The following is a 20,606-nucleotide window of genomic DNA, read 5'->3' on the forward strand; positions in this document are numbered from 1 at the left end:
TTTTGTACGGGTGAGGAGGTATGAGGGGTGAGGGGTGGAGGGCTGTTTTATGGTTATCTCTTTTTTTATTAAACTTCAATACAGAGCACAGAGGTAATCCTTCTTCCCTGCCCACTTCCGCACCTGGCACCCTCTGCACTCATTCTGGGGTCACCTGGTCCAATTACCAGGGAACCTTGCCACCTTTGAATGAAAATCTGATGTTGGGTCAGACACTTTTATAGAGGTTTTCAGAACTGAAAATTCTACTGGCAAAAATCTAGGCCAAAATATCTGGGGTGACCAGGGTGAGTTGTAGCGATACTTGAGTGTAATGGATCCTAGGGATGGAATCTCCGATTCATTGTATGCAGTAAGTTTGGCATTGGTTGGTTGAACCATCACTTGCCACTTTTGTGGGTACATACATTTCAGTGTAAGAAGTGAAAGGATATTTGCACCTGCACCAGTACCAAGTTTTGCATTTTGGTTATGCTGACCCTGCATCTGTGGGCATATAATCAGGATATGGTAAAGGATTCTGTCGGTACCAATGTGCCAATACATTCTTTAATTTCACCATGCTGAATGTCTGCTCACTTTGTTTATTGATGGTCTGATCCTCCTCAGTGTCTGCCCACATCACTGTTGTGATATGATGTACACATACCTTTAAGGGAGCTATTTCTTAAACTGCTGTCAATCACTACCACCTCGACAGGATGTGATATGTTAGTCCCATGATTCGTAATCAGTCTACAAGTTGCAGGAACTGGAGTCAGAAATACTATGCATAGTCTCCCAGTTAACCCTATCTGCATATAGATTTATCTTCAAATAAATAACCCATTTTATTGTTTTACCATTCTGTGTCATATCATTGGTATGCATTCTTGATTGGTTAGAAATCTGTACCTGCCTGACTTTTGGTTGTAGCTTCTCGTGCGTTGAACCACCTTCTCTGGCCTTTGATTTCTGCATTGGTGCTTCTGGTGTCCTCAGGTGCCACATGCCTTGCATACAGCATTAAAAGCTGATGTATGTATGAAGCCACATTACTTACTAGGCTTTCCTGTATTGGCTATCGTGCCAATGGTGGACAAATTATGCATAGCCTGTAGACTCTGTCTACCCAGTAATATGGTTTCGTACTTGCTACCACTTTGCAGCAGTACTTCCACGGTGTAATCTTTCGGTTGGTCCAAGAGGTCTTTTTGGAATGCTTCCATTGGGGTAGATGCTATCACAAGTTTGATTATTCTGTTGGCCAGCTTTGCTGCTGTGAAGTCACAATCATTCCCTTTGTCTTTGCAGGGAGTTGGAATGGGCAGTTCCCAGTGCTGCTTGGGGGGGTTCATGGGGAACAGGCATGATCTGACTACTTGCAGCTCCCTCTATGATGGGGCTATAGCTGGCTGCATCATCAGAGTACGATACTCAGCATTGAGGCTGATCACTCAAGACTTGTGCATCTTGCACAGAGCCTGAAGGTGGAAGAAAATGGCTCTGTTTCTGTTTCGGTGCCCTCTACCCTTAAGTCTTCTGATCAATGTAGAGCTGTGGGAAGAAAGAATGGAGGATTACCATGGTTACACAGAGGTTTAAATTCAGCAGCTACCCACTCTGAAAAAGCTGTCTCCCACAGCAACGGACTTTTATGGCTTACCTGTCTTTAACCCCTGCCTCGAGCAAACAATCACATCCCAGCTTGAGAGCACTGAGCCAAACACCCTCCTCCATATATACTGAATTATAAAAACAACTTGTATCTAGCTCAAATCTTTATTTTAAAAAAATACCTGTTACAGAGGCAGATAACTTCTGATCACATTTAATTATTACTTATATTGGAATTCTGAGTTTGGAATTAAAGCATTACCTGTAATTTTTAATATCTTTATCGTGCACTCATGGGATGACCATCATGGCACTTATGCCACTGCCCTCTGCACCACTTGGCTCACCTTGTGGGAAGCCTTCACCTTTGGAATCCCCAGCAGCTAGACTCATTGACGCTCAACCTCAAGGAGCGGAAATGTAGGACCCTATCCCCAAAATTCTACGCCATTTTCTTCATTTTCTCCTGCATCTTTTCTGTAGAAAGAGAATGTGCTAACACTGAAATGTCATTTTACAGTGTTTTTTATTGAAATTAAATTTAATATTGATCTGTGGCATTTTCAGAAGTTGCAGCTCAATTATTTCCCAGTGCCAAAACTCGATCTGAGTTAACGCAACTGTCCTCAGCGTTTTATGGTGCCAGTGGTTGGCCTGTGAGGTAAGCCACTCTGTGCTGTGAATAGGTCACTAATTTGTCATTGAGCTCAATGCACAATAGTCAGGTTGATTTTCCATCAAATTCTGGCGTAAGTATATTGCGAGATGAATGGGAGAACACAAATACCCAAGTAACAGGGTTTTTGACAAATTGCAGTCCATTCTGAATAGTTGAATAATGTGCCAACACTCACTGCTGACCCAGGCTCAAACAAGAAGAATGGCACTTCAGCTTGGAAACCTCTGGAACCAGCCCAACATAGTCGGCATCTTCATGAGAGGAGGAGGGAAATTTGGAAAAAAAAACATTTGGAGATTGTGAGGTTATCCTGAAATCCTGCAGAACATCAACAGAGATTCTGAAGAACCGGTATTCGCAACGGCCATTTTTGATTTTTCGTGAATGTTACAACTAGAAATTGGGAAAAGACCTGAGGAAATCCTGAGCTAAACATTGCTTACAAATAATTGGAACTCTGTGGCTCTTGGCAGTTACTTGTCTTTTAACCTATTGTAATTGCCAATTAAGCATCAGAGGGTGAATGCTAATTTTGGGAATCTCAGTTGTTATTTTAGAAAATTATAGTAGATTAGGGTCCAGGGATTGAAGTTTTGAAAATTTTGCGTTTTTTTTTAAGAAATGCAACTGGATGAGGAAACAAAATATATTATTACTGGTTCCAGATGATTGCCAGGGCTTATATTAAAACCTTAGATAATAGTGCGGTTGAAATATAAATTGGTAATGTAAGCCAAGCTTCGAGCCTACCTGTTAGCATTAGAGAATAACACCAAATTAGAAACCGCTCAGAGGACCTCAGTGGAGTTTGCCCTCTGGTGGTGAGGAAACTCTAAAGCAGATTGTAGGAGGAAAATTCAATCTTCACAAACATTTTATTTAATGTCAACGGGAGTTTGTGCTATTTTAAATGTGTCGAGTTTCATCAGTGTGGGTCTGGGTTTACAAGTATTACCACATGTAGAAGCCAATAAAGAGCTGTGGCCCCTAACCTCTGAATTAATGTTGGATAACCAATTCTCAAATTACATGGATGGATCCACTTGACCCAGCTCCCCAACATGTCTGTACATGCACAATGGCTTTTTTGAAGCTGTTCAGAAACACTCTGGGGGGCTTTTGTGCAGCCCGCAAGAGCGGGAAATGTGGTGTGTAGGGTGACTTAATTATGCGGGATGCAAAATTTTGATTTCCCGACGGTGGGTTGAGACGCAGAGGTAAAACCAGCAGCGTGTTTGAGGCATGTCAAGCATTACGCTGACCTGTGGTGGGTTTGTACTTTTTTACATTTTCAAGACATGAATATTCATGAACGCAAAACAGTTTTTAATAAAGTCTTAGCCTCATGATAAAGTTAGCAGCATGAGAATCTCGTGGCACCCAGTTTACGATTCTTTCACGGTGACGTGCACCAGTCGTTTTTCTGCATTTGTGTCTAAGGTCAGCAGTTTTCCTTGTTTAACTCTACAGCACAAGGGAGGGGAGCAGGAGAGTGGCAGCTTGCATGGAGGCTTGGAACCGGCAAAGGTGGTGAGTCAGTGCTGAAGGGGCATGTAGAGTGGAGTTGGGGGCATGGAGTAGTGGAAGAGGGATCCAGTGGAGGGAAAAGGGTGATGTTGGGCATGGAGGAGTGAAGTGGGAAGGGCTTGGTGTCTTGGGTGTGCTGGGGACAAGGGTGGTGGGAACAATCAGCCAAGGTAAAAAAAATGAGGGGCTTACTGTCCAAATTTGAGCCCAGCTCAGGGTGTTGGTTGGCAGAGTCCTTACAGAGCTTTGAATTCCCCTACACCATTTCAATTATCCCTGCTGAGAGTGCTCTCAATGACCTTTACGATGCATAGAAGGGAAGGTCAGTTGAGCTGGCAAATTCAGCCATGTTCCACAGAGTGGCGAGTACAACGCTGGGCACTAACATGAACATTCAATAAAGGGTGAACAAAAAAACACCACATTGCTTCATCCATAATAAACAAAATGTCCCTAACTCCCCTGTAACTATCAATATGTGCAAACTATGAGGCACGTCAGTGCATTTAAATCCCTGACTAAGTCTCAATTAATAAGGACAATGCACATATGAATAAAGTGAAACCGATGTAATGTGAAATATTTTCAAGTGAAATTTAATTTTGAAAATACAACCATGCCACCTTTGTGCTCTCAAGTCTTATTTAACGACAATGGAGTTGGGCAGAGAAGTTCTGGCCGTGATGGAGAGCCGCTCTGTCTGACCAGGAGGCTCTTTTCTCACCTGCCCATAGGTGCAGCATTGTCAGCTGACAGCCCTTTCACCAATAAAAAGCTACCTCCACTGCTTAATTGTTTGTGTTTCGCATACTCGCCACTGGCACTCAGAATTTTAATTATAATCATGTGGGAAATGGCAAAAAGAGAGTGAGTGGGAAAGGCGCACAGTTCCGGTTACAGCATTGGGAATGGTGCGATGTTGACAAAATCCTGGCCAGTGGCGGGGAGATATTTTATGGAGTCCATAGAGTGGGAAATGTGGCATGCGGGTGACTTAATTAGGCAGGATGTGAAATTTTGATTCCCTGTTGGCAGATTGAGATGCAGAGATTAAGTCAGTGGCTGTTTGCAGCGTGTTGAGTGTTTCTCAGCTTGTGGCAGGTTCCCACTTGTAATAAATTTACATGCCATGAATAATCATTACTGTAAAACAGTTTTTAATAAAGTCCAACCCTCAGGATAAAGTCAGAGGCGCATAAAAATCATGGGGCACTCGATTCCCTCCAAAAGGTGGCGTGTACCAGTTGCTTTGTGCAGTTGCATGTAAGATCAGAGGTTTTCCTTGTTTAATTCTACGGCACAAAGGAAGGGAGCAGGAGAATGGCAGCTTGCATAGAGGCTCAGGACTAGCATGGGGAGATGGTGGCATAGTGGTATTGTCACTGGACTGGTAATCCAGAGACATAGGGTCAGGGGACCTGGGTTTGAATCCCACCATGGCAGATGGTGGAATTTGAATTCAATTTTAAAAAATCTGGAATGAAAAGTCTAATGATGACCATTGTCGATTGTCATAAAAACCCACATGGTTCACAAGTGCCCTTTAGGGAAGGAAATCTGCTATCCTACATGTGACTCCAGCAATGTGGTTGACTCTTAAATGCCCTCATGAATAAAAAAATAATTAAAAAGTGAGTCATTGTTGGGGGTAGGGGGCCATGGAGGAGTGGAAGAGGGAAGAGGGAAGGGCCTGGTTCCCTGAGGGTGGTGGGAACAGTCAGTCAGGTAAGAAAATGAGTGTCAGTAAAGGTCAGTGTCAGTACTGTCCAAATGTGTGCCTATCTCAGGGTGTTGGCTAGCAGAGTCCTTACAGGGCTTTTGAGTTCCCCTGCAGCATTTCAATTCTCTCCACTGAGAGTAATCTCAGACAATGTCCTTTACAATGCCTAGAAGGGAGGGCCACAGAGTGGCGAGTACAACACTGGACACTAACATGAACATTCAATAAAGAGTGAACACAAAAACACAACATTGTTTCTTCCACAATAAAGGAAATGTCCCTAACTCCCCTGTAACCATCAATGAACCTTGAGGTGTTCCAGTACATTTTTCTCTGACTAAGCTAGTCGCAGACATAACAATGATGCAACATTAATAAAGTGAGACCAATGTGATGTGCAATGTTTTCAAGTGAAATTTAAATTTCAAGAACACCCGCGCCAACCTTGTGCTCTCAAGTCTGATGTGAATGTCGCTGGGCAGGAAAGTTGTGGCCATGGTGCAGAGTCTCCCTGTTTGACCAGGAAGCTCTTTTATAGCCCACTCATACTTGAAAATTGGGCATGCAATCAACTCATTAAAGGTCCAGGTTTGATGCAAATCAAGCATGGAAGCTACAAAGGCTGCCTCTTTGCATCAGTTGATACCTTGTTCTTAAAGGTATCTTTTTAAGTATTAAATTAAATGTTAGCAAATCACCATTTCTTGACTATATTTTCATTGTTGAACTAAAGAAGGTTGTTCACTGGATTCTTCACTGGAGCCATGGTTGATGAAACCATTGCCGAATCCAAGGACAAGAATTAAGGAGATGTACAAAGCTGCACACTTTTCCATGAGGATCTTAGACAGGCACATCCTTAGAATCCATCATTTTTGTAAATAATTCAGATGATAGATCAGAGAGTTCTACAGTATAACCCAAGCAACACCTCAAAGGTTATTATAGCTTGTTTCTTCCTGCACAATGTTGCTCTATAAAGGAGTATTGCCATGAACAGGCATGAGAAGAAAGGCAGCTGCAATAATAGGAAGTGGACAAGCCTAACCACAAGATAGAAGACTTGTCCACAAAACAAGCAGCTCAATCAATTAAATTCATTAGGCAAGATCCAAGTAACCAAACGTTGAATTAAGTGCATTATATTTCCAATGCACAATCGTCACTTCCACATGTGCAAAATAAAGTGTCACTTGCTATGGGTCCAGCCATACATCAAGACCCATGGGTGCCATAGAATTTCTACCCCACAATCATAATCTGCCTCTATAGACTGCTCAGTGTGCTTCCTCCTGATGCCTGACCTTAATGAAACTCTTAATTGGATCCGAAATGTAAGCTAAAGCTGCTGCGCTTCCCTGATGGCGTGGGCCTCCCCTTGCCACAGGTGAAATACCAGCGGTGGCATGATGAGCATTTAGGATCTCAATAGGCCCAAGGGCAGATGGACTGCCCAAAGCCTCCCCCGCCCATTTAACATTTACCTTAATCCCATGTGTACATCCCAATCATCTATTTCACTACATGTAAAGTTTAAAATTCAAAGTGAAGGGATTCAGTAGTTTTTACTTCCTGGTTTGCCTTGTGTGAGAATCTTTCAGCGTGATTGACTGACTTCACTGTTGCTGCACCTGGAAATTGCTTTGACTTGGCTCCAGATTCAAACTGACAGGAAAGAGGAAATGCACACCATATTAATTGTTAGACCTTTGTGGGTAGCTTTTCTCCTCAATTTGTCTCTAATCTTTCTGCCAATTACTTTGGTTATTACCTGGTTATTGACCCCACTGCTGAGAGAAATAGATCCTTTCTGTTCACTCTGTATAGTTCCTTCATAATTTTATACACCTCAGTCAGATCTCCCCTTAGTCACTGCCATTCCAAAGAAAACAACCCCAAAATCCAATCCTGGCAACATCTGTATAAATCTCCTCTGTACCTTCTCTCGTGCAATCACATCCTTCCTGTAATGGGGCTACCAGAACTCTATACAGTAATCCAGGCGTAGCCTAACTACATCTGTTGTTTTGTATAGCCCTAGTATAACCTCCCTGCTCATATCTTCTATGGGTGGAATCATCCCAGATCTGCACAAAGTGTGGTAGTGGGTGGGAAAAATGTTGTTTTACCTGCCGGCCGCAATGGCAGGTTTTCACGATGTATCATCCATCCCATTCCCACTTCATTAATTATGCAGCCACAGGAAACACGGCGTCTCACTGGTGGGTGGTCTCCGATTTGCCTGCCATGCCGTTACCTCGCCGCTTCCTCACACAGGACACCATAATAAAACTCCAGCCGCACACACACTTCTCAATGCTTGCAGCCCAGGAGGGCACTGGTGAAGATATGGCCCCAAAAGCAAAGAAGAGTGCAGCCCCCAGATTTAATGATGCATCCCTGGGACACCTTCTGGCCATCATGGAGGCCTGCTGCGATGTCCCCTACTCCTGCTCTGGCCACAGGAGGCCCATCAGTCTCACATCTCTGGCTCGGTAGGCAACGGCAGTGGTGAGCAGTGTCAGTGCTGCACATGAGAGGTTTGCCATCCAGTGCAGGATACGAATGAATGATCTCATCCATGTTGCCAGGGTAAGGCAACCATCTTATCACTCTAAACTCGCATACTCACAAGCCCATCACACATTCACTGGCATCTCACTCACTGCCACCTCAAGGGACAACACCACTCACTCCCTCACACACACCCTCACATCACCATGTGGCCTCATCTCCTCTGGAGACTGCTTCCTCAGCCTTCACCATCTTGAGGCCAGTTATACAGATCAACATGTACCCCTACACACACCCTGGGATACGCCCCTTCCCCAGTACCGCCCTCGAACCTGCTGCCTCTTCCCTTGCCTGAGGCCACTTCTCCCCCTTCCCCAAGCAAGCCCTAGCCCTGCAGCCATTGAAAAGCCAACACCACCTTATGGCTAGTCTGGTAGATAGAGACCTGCCTGTGAGCTCCCCTAAAAGTGATGTGGTGCTGCCTGCGAAGCCTGGCGCTGATGACCGTGAGTGCTGCCCAAACCAAGGTAGGGAAACAAACCTCAAAGTCCTGAGCGAAGTGCAGCTTGCTAGGTGCATGTTGCTTATGTACAGTTGTGGAACACGTCGGATGATCCAGTGTGGGGGTGATGAATCCGGCGATAAGGGCTTATAATGAAATGCTAAAGTATTGAAATTAGGTTTGCGATGTGTGGCAGTGGAAAACGCGACCCGCCATTGACGAGTGGAGCCGACGATTGGTTTCACAACAGCATGAAACTGATTTTTGGCTTTCTTGCCATTTTGTGTCCCACTCCATTTCAAATTCCACTAACTGCCATAGTGAGATTTAAACCCATGTCCACAGAGCATTAGCCTGGACCTCTGGATTACTTGTCCAGTGACATTACCACAACATCACCGAATCTCATAAAATTATCCCATTTGCCTTCTTGACCTCTGTACCTACCTGTCTTCTAACTTCAGGGATCTATGGCCAGCACTCCAAGGTCCCTCTGTTCCTCTACACCTCAGTATGTTACCATTTATTGCGTATTTTTTTGCCTTTATTGCCCATCTCACATATATTGGCCTGGATTTTCATCCTCAAGATGGGGGAGGGCGGGGGAGGTTTGGGAAAATTTCCGGCTCAGCCTACCTGCCTCAGGACAGGTGCCTGCAAAGGTGGGATTTACATTGCTGGGGGGAGGGGGCGGATGTGGGCTGGAGTCAGGCCAGCTGACCCGGGAAGAAGTGTGGAGGTAGCCAAAGGGGCTGTCAGGTGTGGAGGCGAGCTGTTTAAAAGGCCCACCTCGGTTCTATGGGACATTGCCCAGTTAAAAAAAAAACACAAAGGCTTCCCAGCCCTCACCCTTCACACCACCTCACTCTCCAAACACTCTCCAGGCCCCATACATGCCATCTAATGCCCTCCCACCTACTCCCTATGGCCCCTCATGCCTCATTCCCCTCTACCCACCCCCATGTCACCTCATGCCCCTATATGCAAAGCTCTGCCTTCCACCCACCCTTTCATGGCCCCTCATGCCCCCTATGCCAAGCTATATTACTTCCAACCCCATTGACCCACTGTGCACTTTGTAGAACCAATGAAACCCATAGTGTAAACTGGCATGTGTAAAAAAAGCCCTTGAAAAAATGTCATTCATTGAGAATAAAAGCAAAATCTTTACAGCCTTCAGGACTCATCATTGAATTCAACAAATTCTGACCATGAACGCTGCCCTCCATTTTGATTTTTTCCCCAAGTGCTTTGTTGTGCCTTGTCTTGTTCTCATGTTTTTGCTTTCAGACTGAGCTGACCCTTTCTCAGATATTAACACATTCTACTATTTTGCTTTCAGACAGTGCTGGCCTTTATTCTGTTATTAACACCTACTCTGGACCAAAGCTTTAGGGTTTGGCTGAGAGCCCAGACAGCAATTAATATACAAGAGCACCAGCTCCCCAGAGGAAACATAGACTGACAGCTCAGGCTCTCTAATTTTTGTAGTCAATTTCACGTTTGTCTACACAAATTAAGTGGTTTCAAGGGTTTGTGGTTTTTGAAACTGCAAAGGGCATGGATGATTGACAGCTTTATCAGCTTGTATTTCAGAATTATTTTGAATAGAAGAAACCTCTCAATTAATGACTTTTTTCAAGGGCTTTCTTTTGCACATGCTAGTTACACTATAAGGTTCATTGGTTCTACAAAGTGTACAGTGGGTCAATGGGGATAGAATTGCCATAGCTTGGCATCATGGGCATGAAGGGCCATAGGGGGTGGGTGGAAGGGCAGAGTTGGCATAAGGGGTATGAGTGGCTGGGGGCATGTGGAAGGTCAAAGCTTGGAATGGGGGCATGAGGGGCCATGGGGATGGATGGGGCAGTGTATCTTGGCATAGGGAGCATGAGGAGGACCTTTTGAACTTACCTTTAAAAGTTCCCCTCACATAGACTAGGGCTCACAGCTCCTCTAAGGAGCTGTGAACCACGACTCTTTAAAAACCTGTCCAACTCCATGAAAATTGCAGAATAGGAGATGCCTATCTCCGCAATGAAGCCGGCTAGGTCGGGAGTGCTGGATGCGGGCTTTTGACAGGAACCAGCCCTCACCCTTTAAAAGCACTTCCAAAAATCGCACAGCCCAGAACTAGGACCCACTCAGCATTTTTAAAGAGTTCCCAAGTCAACCCAACTTGCTGAAAACCCAGGCCATTATCTCACTCTTCTCTGGACTGAACTCCATTTGCCACTTTTCTGCACGTTTGATATCTTCCTGCTTTCTTCCTCACCTCAACCAACTAATTTTTGTATCATCTACAAAGTTATTAACATGCCCCTACATTTAAGTCTAAATCATTGATGTATACCACAAAAAGCAAGGAACCAAGTACTGAGCCCTGCAGAATCCCACTGGTAACAGCCTACCTACCTAAAAAGACACCTCCACCATTACTCTTTGCTTCCTGCCTCTGAATCAATTGTGGATCCAACTTGTCTCTTGGCCTTGGGTCCCATGAGCTCTTACTTTTCTGACCAGTCTGCCATGTGGGACCTTGTCAGATGCCTTGCTAAAATCAGTGTAGACCACATCACATGAGATAGTCTCATCGATCCTTCTTGTTACTTCCTTAAAAAATACAATCAAATTAGTCAGATATGAGCTTCCCCTAGGTAATTCATGCTGATTTCCTTGACAACTCCATGCCTTTCAAAATGACAATTTATACTGTCCCTCTGAATCTTTCCCAATAATTTGTACAGCATTACCAGCTCTCCAGCATCAAGCCTGTGGCCAGAGGGAGTTATAAAATGATGGTCAGAGACTCTGCAATTTCCTCTCTTGCCTCTATTAGCAGCCTGGGATACATTTCATCTGGGTCTGGCAACTTATCCACTTTCAAAAATGCTCAACTCCATAATATTTCCTCTCTCACTATGTTTATACAATCCAAAATTTCACACTCCTCCTCCTTAACTTTGTGAGTTACCAGCCAATACATTCTAATGCCCTCTCTTTGCTTACATAATTTCCTTTTTAATTTCATCCCTGCGATTTTTGTACTCCACGAGGCTTGGGGGCTCAGTCTAGGATTGAGCTCTCAGTAACTGACATAAACTTCCTTTTTTGACTTATCCTACTCTGTGTGCTCCTTGACATCAAGGGGTTTGAGGTTTAGGAGCACCGCCCTTTTTCTTTGTGGGAACATATTTGTTCTGAACCTTTCCTATCTCCTCCTTGAGTGCCTCCCACTGCTCTGATATTGATTTGATTTAACTTCAAGTAGCTGTTTTCAGTATACTTGTGCCAACTTATATCTCAGCACTGTAAAATTGGCCTTTCTCCTATACAGAACTTATACCCCGGGCCAGATTTTCCTCTTTGAGGTGGGAATCATTTGTTGGGCCATTTCCCGGCATTGTTGTTCCACCTCCTGTGCAACAGTGCCCACCCATGCTATTTTCATAGTGGAGTGGGGAGGGAGGGATGGGCTGTAGCCAGGGCCGCCACCTCCAAAAGCAAGTCTGAGCCAGAAATGGAGGTGGAAAGATGCTGAGGCAGGCGGGTTAGAAGGCCCACCTCCAATTGCTTGGACATCAGTTCAATTTTGTAGATGACTGAGACCCCCTAACCCTCACCCCCTATCTCTCTCACTTCCTCTCAATCCCATGTCCTCCCTCACATCTCCATGCCTCCCATATCCATTCACCCCTCCAAACCAGCCCCCTGTATCCCTCTCACCCTCCCCATGCCAATTTCACCCGATATCCATTATGTATAGAACTCTTGAGTCCCATAATAGCATTGCAAAGTCTTTGAAATGCTCATAAAATTGTCAAGATAAACAAGCAGTTATTCAAAAACTATTTTTAAAAAAACCATTATCCTGTTAAGCGGTCCCAAAACTTTAAGATAAACAAACCATCTTTCAAAAACCACTTCAGAAAAACCATTATCATATTAAGTCATCATAAAACTGTCAAGATAAATAAACTCACAATCTGCTTGACAGCTGTATCAATAACCCATGCTGAGCTGAATCTATTAGTGGAGCTTGGAACTCAGGCAAGCGTTCATGATAAGATTCCATTGTACTACTGTGTCAGCAAAACCTCCAGAGTTGAATACATTAAAGTTTTTGAACTCATTGAAAAAGCTCAGCCATCTGTTCAAGCTTTGAAGCAGGAAACAGATGTCTGAGCTGTCATTCAATGAAAGATCACAGGGGACAACTGACACAGTCAAATCTGAATATCAATACTTTATTGAGTGGATAATGAACTCTAATGTGTCTGAAGATTTTTCCATACTCATAATGCTGGTCCATTTAATAGTCTACCTTTTAAGAACAAAGCCCTATCATTAATCACTACATTAAAAACATATCTGCCTTATCATACAGCATTTCCTTATGGCATGGACACCTTTTTAACTTACCTGTCAAATGGTTTCAAAATCCAGAATAGGATTCCCCCGTGGCTCACAGCATCTCAGAGCTGGTGTGAATCATATTGCCCTCAGAAGCTGACCCGAATTTCCTACAGCAGTATGTGTTCAGCCCAGTGAGAAAGGAGGCACTCCTAGACCAAGTTCTTGGGAATGAGGTGGGCCAAGTAGATTAAGTGTCAGTGGGAGAACATTTAGGGGACAGAGGTCATTGTATCATAAAGTTTAGGATAACTATGGAAAAGGACAATGAGCAAAGCAGAGTACGAATAATTAACTGGGGGAAAGCGAACTTCAGTGGGGTAAGAACAGATCTGGGATAAATAAATTGGAGCCAAAGGTTGGCAGGAAAAATGGTAGTTGAACAATGGGCTACCTTCAAAGAAGAAATGGGTCAGGCACAGTCAAGGTATATTCCTCAAAAGGGAAAGGTGGGCAAACAAATCCAGAGCTCCCTGGATAACAAATGAGGTAGAAATTAAGGTGGGAGAAGTGTGCTTATGAGAGGTCTCAGTTAGGAAATACAATTGAAAACCAGGCTGAATACTGGAGGTTCAGAGGAGAGGTGAAAAAGCAAATAAGAGAAGCAAAGAGAGAGTATGAAAATTGACTGGCAGCTAACATAAAAGGGAATCCCAAAGTCTTCCATGATGTATAAATAGTAAAAGGGTGGTACAAGGTTGAGTAGGGCTGAATAGGGACCAATAAGGGGATCTATACATGGAGGCAGGAGGCATGGCTGAGGTACTAAATGAATACCCTGGCCATGGTGAAAGAGTTGGAAATTCTGCCACTAGAAGGGTTTAAAATTTGATAAGGAGGCTGTCTGTACTTAAAGTTAATAAGGCATCGGGACCAGATCGGATGCATCCAAGGAGATTGAAGGAAGTGACAGTGGAAATTGGAGAGGCACTGGCCATAATTTTTCAGCCTTCCCTAGGCTCAGGAGTAGTACCAGAGGACTAGAGAATCACACACATTATGTCTTCATCAAAAATGGGTGTAAGGATAAGGCCAGCAACTGCAGACCAGTCACTTTAACTTTCGTGGTGGGGAAACTTCTAGAAATTATAAATTGAGACAGAATTAATAGTCACATGGACAAATGCGGTTTAATTGAAAAGAGTCAGCATGGATTTCTTCAGGAAAAATTGTGCTTAATTAACTTGCTGGAGTTTTTTGAAGAGGTAACCGAGAGGGTAGATGAGGGCAATGATGTTGATTTGGTGTACATGGACTCCCAAAAGGTGTTTGATACATAGCCGCAAAACAGATTTGTGAGCAAAGCTTTAGCTCATGGAATAAAAAGGACAGTAGCAACATGGATACAAAATTGGCTGAGTAAAAGGGAACAGAGAGTAATGGTTAATGGATGTTTCTCAGGCTGAAGGAAGGTTTGTAGTGGAGTTCCCCAGGGTATTGGGATTCTTGCTTTTCCTGAAATGTATTAACGATCTAGACCTTGGTCTACAGAGAACAATTTCAAAATTTGCAGATGATACAAAACTTGGAAGCATTGTAAACTGTGAGGAGGACATAGAAAAGTTGGTGGAATGGACAGTTAGGGTCGCAGATGAAGTTCAGTGTGAAGAAATGTGAAGTGAAGTTTGGTAGGACATGGAGAGACAGTATGAAATAAGGGTATGTCTCTAAAGGGAGTGCAGGAGCAGAGGAACCTGAGTATATATGTGCATAAGTCATTAAATATGTCAGGACAGGTTGAGAGAGCAGCTAATAAAGCATACAGTATGCTAGGTTTTATTAATAGGAGCATAGAGTACAAGAGTAAGGAGGTTATGTTGAACTTGTATAAGATAGTTCTGGGTGCAGCATTTTAGGAAAGATGTGAAGGCATTAAAGAGAGTGCAGAAGAGGTTTATGAGAATGGTTCCAAAGAAAATTCAGCTATGAAGATAGTTAAGACTCTTTTCCTTAGAGAAAGAAAGGCTGAGAGGAGATTGGAAAGAAGCATTCAAAATCATCAGGGGCCTAGGCAGGGTAGACAGGGGGAAACTGCTCCCACTTGTGAAAGGATCTGGAACGAGAGGGCACATATTTAAAATAATAGGCAAAAAAAGCAAGAGCGATATGAGAAAAAGCTTTTTCACACATCGAGTGGTTAGGGCCAGGACTGCACTGTCTGAGAGTGTGGTGGAGGCAGGTTCAATTGAGGCATTCAAGAGGAAATTAGATGATTATTTGAAAATAAACAATGTGCAGGTTTACAATGAGAAGGCAGGAGAATGGCACCATGTGAAATGCTTATTTGCAGAACCAGTGCAGATACGATGGGCTGAATGGCCTCGTTCTGCACTGTAACAATTCTGTGATTCTGTAACTGTATCAAAATTGCGATGCAGATGGGGATGGTCCAAAATGCCCACCCCCATGATGGAGTTGCAAGGTTGGGACTGTTGTGCGTAGGCTTGCTACCCTCACCCTTATCCTACATCACTCAAAATTGCCAGTGACAGGAATGAGGACAGGAAACATGGAATCGAGTCCCTTCCACCATTTTTTGCTGGCCAGCCTCCGTTCTGATATAGATGGAGGCATGAAAATTTGGCTCTTTATCCTTTTCAATAACAATGCGATATCTTACTGAATTATCACTAACACCAAAATGCTTTCCCATCCAGTTGTCCAGTTTCATTCCCTAAAACTAAATCCAGAACAGCCACTTTTCTTGTTGTGCTTGCAACATGCTGGCTAAAAAAGTGCTCCTGATTACATTTTAAGAATTCCACACCTCCCTGTTATCTTATGTAGTATTTGGTATCTTTGTTATATGACTGCTTAAAATATAGGCATAACTTCAGAGAACGGGTGCGGAGACTATGGGAAAAGTTGACCCAACACCTATGCCCCTCACTCCACATTTCAAATCCCTTAACTGCTTATGTTATTCCCCAACTCATTATACTTTGTTGCTCCTCCAATTGATGAATCTGTTCCTCTGATTAGTGGATCCATCACTTCGTGGCATGTGACATGAGATCAGTGGAGCCCTGTCACAGGATGAGGCTAACACAAGAGCTTTTTCTAACCCTAATTTTCCTCCTCTAATTTGCTCCCCTCTCACTTTCTCCTGAAGAATTTCTGTAATAGAGTGCCAATTCTACGGGCACTGATTACCCAATGAACCTTAATGATTGAAGACAGTATGCTGTTCAACATGATATCAGCCAGTTTTAACAAAAAGAAACTGAATAAACAATGAAACTAAATATATGTTGTTCAGAATAATGAATGGTAATGGGAAATATTACAGAGGTATATTAAAACTATATTGTATTAACAGCATGTATTGGACATAAACCAACTTAGGACTATACACACATCTGTAATTCATTCTGGGCAATCATTATTCCAAACCAAATTAAAGCTAATTAAAATTTTGAAAATAAATTATAAAGGAAAAACATTTTTGTGCAGTAAAGCAAAAGAGGCATTTAAGGTAAGGCAAGTCAAAGGTTAGTAATGTCAACACTCTATCAAAGTATTTCAAGAAAAAATATTAAAAAATGAAAAAAAGCTAAAGTGCCTAGAAGCAGAAAAACACAAAGTATAAAGTGCACCATGAAGAGCATTTTTTGAAAAAATAATTATGCAAAGGCAAACAACTGCCAGAGGAATTCGCAAGACCTGTGATTTTTAAGAGTATCAGTGTAGTTAAACTGTGCTCTGTGGGTGATTAATGAAGCTAATGCTTGCCCAAATTCCTCTAATATTTCTCATATGTGAACTTTTATGGTTCAATCAAACTGGGTCAATTTTTACTTTTGGGTGATCGAATGGCAGAACATATCACAGTGCAGAGGTGGCTGCAGTTTTGAGGCCCCTTACTTACATCAGACAGCCAAACTGCAAGGCACCAAATAGGTGGCGGATTAATGGTGGCCAATTTTGGGCTGCTAGCAAAGTAAACTGAGGGGGTCGGAAGGGATGGCAGGGGTTTTGTTCAGAGAAGGAGAAGGTCCTCTCACAAAAATAAGTTCAAAGTTACCTTTGCTGGGCCTATTTAGCTCTTTTGCCAATGGAAATGGTCTGAGTGTGCAGGCCTAGCTGTGCTGGAAATCTGAAACAAGAACATAAACTGCTGGCAATAATCAGCAGGTCTGGCAGCATGTGTGGAGAGAGAAACAAAGTTAATGGGCAGAATTTTCCGTGCTCAGCAGTGTGAGCGGACAATATGACGAGAAGGCCAGAAATCAGTTTCACGATGTTGTGAAACCAGTTTGCAATCGTCCACTCAACCCCTCAATGGCAGGCTGCATTCCTTGCCATCGGACGTCAGGAACCTCATTGAAATACATCAGCATATCATTATAAGGCCAGCTCGACAGAATCATCCCTCCCCCCTGGATCGTCCACCCACGTCGGCGTGATTGCACACCGATGTGTTTCACAACCGCATATAAAAGGCATGCACTTGGCGGGCTGCACTTTAGGGGGAACTGAGTGCACAGTAACATTGTGCAGCACTCGCTTGGGTCGCCTGTTGGAACTCAGGGTTGAGGCGACTTAGGGGATGGGCAAGGGCTTCCCTGTGAAAGTAGTGCACAAGCATGTGCGAGTCGGGGAGAGGCAAGTGGCCACGCATTAGGGAAACCTTGTATAAAGTGACCATTCCTCTGCAGCTGAGACAGTTCAGATACAGCCACATTGACATGTGTGGAGTTGGGCCTCTAGCTTATCTGCCCACTCAAGCAATGCAGAGGCATGAAAGTGCCACCAAATGCTCCAGTACTTTACATCCCTTGGACATTGACTGCAAACTAATGAGCATTTTAGTGGACTACAGAACAGTGGAAGACTGGGCACGTTGTACAATCTTCTTGCTAAAGCTGGCCATGGAGCAGTCATTGGTGGAGTCGCTCACAGCCCCTTGCACTGTCATCATTCAGGTTTGGACCAGTCTCCCCTACGATTCAAGCTAACAGTACAGCTTTGCAGTGCAGGTTAGGAGAATGCTTGCGCCTGAGCTGAGAGCACAGCATGCAGTCCAATGGGCAAAGCTGCTGCCAAGCAGTCTGGTAGAGTGGGGTGGAGGTGGGTGGGGTTTTGGGTAGCCATGCAGCGCACTAATATCTGGCCATCCAAGTGGTAGCCAGCACTCTCCACAATGTGTTAAGGGTCCTAAAACTTAACCAAGAGAGGTTCTTAGTATACCCATGCTAACACACATGTCTCTCTCTTTCATCCTGCAGGAGGAGTACATCAGGAACATAGAGCCTAATAAACTAGCTGTATGCCATGTGGCATACAGAGAGTGGAGACAATGGAGAAGAGACCAATGGAGGTGCTTGGCTGGGCAGAGGGAGGAGCAGCATCCTCAGGAAGAAGGGGCAGCTGGGGCTCCCACACACACCGCTGAAGAGCCAAAGTGAGCCGTCGCTGATCAGCACCTAGCTAGACCCTATAGACGCCGAATTTTATTCCTGCAGATGACTGAGAACCAGTGTCGCCAAAGACTGCGCATGTCTAGGGAATTGGTCGGTCACATCTGCCAGCTATTGCAGAATCTAGCGCCACAGGGACATGGAAGGCATCCACTGCCAGTGGCCATGAAAGTGACCCCAGTGCTCAATTTCTATGCCAGTGGCTCCTTTCAGGGCTCCACAGGTGACCTCTGTGGGATATCACAAGCCTCTGCCCACAAATGCACCCATGAGGTCACAGAAACCATCTTCGCAAGGGTACACAAATTTGTGCATTTTGCCCGGGACCAAGAGAGCCAGGACGCAAGAGAGATTGGATTCGCCCAGATCTTGGGTTTCCCACGGGTGAAGGGTGCCATCGACTGCACTCACATGGTGCTCAGATCTCCATCGTAACAAGAGGTCAATTATGTCAACAGCAAGGGCTTCCATTCTCTGAATGTGCAGATGGTGTGCAGCCACCACAAACACATCCTGCAGGTCTGTGCACTGTTTCCAAGCAGTGTCTATGACTCCTACAACCTCAGTCGGTCACAGATCCCTGACGTCTTCCAGGGTCCACAGAGGCTGCAGGGATGGCTCCTCGGGGACAAGGGCTACCTGCATAGGCCGTGGCTGATGACACCTCTGTGGCGGCCTCAGATTATAGCACAGTGAAGGTTTAACGAGGCTCATGCAGCAGCTCACATCTTGGTGGAGCAAACCATCGGGATGCTGAAGATATGGTTCTGGTTCCTGGACTGGTCTGGTGGAGCCCTGAAATATGGTCCACAGAGGGTGTCACACATCGTCGTCACCTGTTGCGCCCTTTACAACCTGGCGCTGCAATGGGGAGAGGAGTTGTCTGAGGACGAGATGGAGGAGCTGGAGATCTCCTCCGGTGAGGAGGTCCTCAAAGGCAACAATGATGATGATGAGGCCCTCGCACTGGCCAGATACGGCAGGCGCACTCAGGAGGCCCTCATAGCTGCTAGATTTGTGGAGGATGATGATGACATGCAGTGAGGTGACATCATGGATCCTTACATGGCATCTGTGAACATTTGACTTCGGTCTGGCTTATGGCAATACGTACCCTCTGTGATAATGCTCCTTATCATGGAGATGCTGTGGAGGCCCTAATAGTCACTTGATTGCAGGAGGATGATGACAACATGCAGTGAGGACACTCCATAGATCTTCACATAGCCTCTGAGAATGTCTGACTCCAGTCTGTCCGAGGGCAGCTCACTTGCACTCTGTGATCAGTGTCATATCATAGAGACGCAGCCATGAAACTTTAAAAGCGTCTGAGCCTTTGTCCGCCTGCAGTACCTGAGCCCTTCAGGAGCACAGCATCACTGGTCACAGATGCTGAAGAGATGGGGGCCAGGCCCACCTTAAAGGTGCTGAGAGCACACGGAGAGAACGACGGAACTCTGAGACGCCTGCCCACGAGATTCTGGCAGCAATGACAAGCACTGTCGAGGTGCAGGCATCAGTAATGTGCCCAGTGAGTGTGAGGCTGGATCATTACTTTGGTCTGAAGGCTGCACAAAGCACAGGGAAGAGACCCTGGACTAAGACATCTGCCTTTATCTAGTGCAGAAAGGTTTCACATCTGAGTGACATGAACATTGCTCATCAGAATAAGGAGCCATAGGCGGGGAGACATTCTTGTGAGCTTATTTACAATGGTGAATATTATATACAAGTAATTAACACCCGTGCCCAGGCTTTGCAATTACATCTTCTTAACTTTCCTAACCCTGCCACTACGCCTTGGTCCACAGCAGAGGTGGAGACAGACTGCTGACTGCTACACCCTGTCTGTGGTGACCTTGGCCGGCATCCTCTGGAAGGCTGATACTTGGAGGGCCCTGGTCTGCTTTCGGTGTTCTGCTGTGTGGCAGTGGCACCCTCCTCAGTCTGAGGAGCTGGAGCTGCTGGGGTCACAGGAAGAGGGGATTCAGATGGGCTGGATGCTCCTGGAGTTACCTGGATGGATGGCCCCGGGTGGTACACCTGCTGATCCTCCCCCCTGTGGGTGCCCTTGGGTCCCTGGCTGACTCCTTGAGGAGAAGGGGTAGCTGGAGTGAGATCGGGCTGCCCCTCACCCTCTCACGTGCACACTGTTGGAGGCCAACTGTGTCATCGGCAATGGAGTTCAGCCCACGCAGCAGTGCAGGAACGATGTCCTGGATCAAGGTGTCCATG

The sequence above is a fragment of the Cetorhinus maximus genome, chromosome 3, assembly GCF_964194155.1.
Source record: "Cetorhinus maximus chromosome 3, sCetMax3.hap1.1, whole genome shotgun sequence".
Lineage (NCBI taxonomy): Eukaryota > Metazoa > Chordata > Chondrichthyes > Lamniformes > Cetorhinidae > Cetorhinus > Cetorhinus maximus.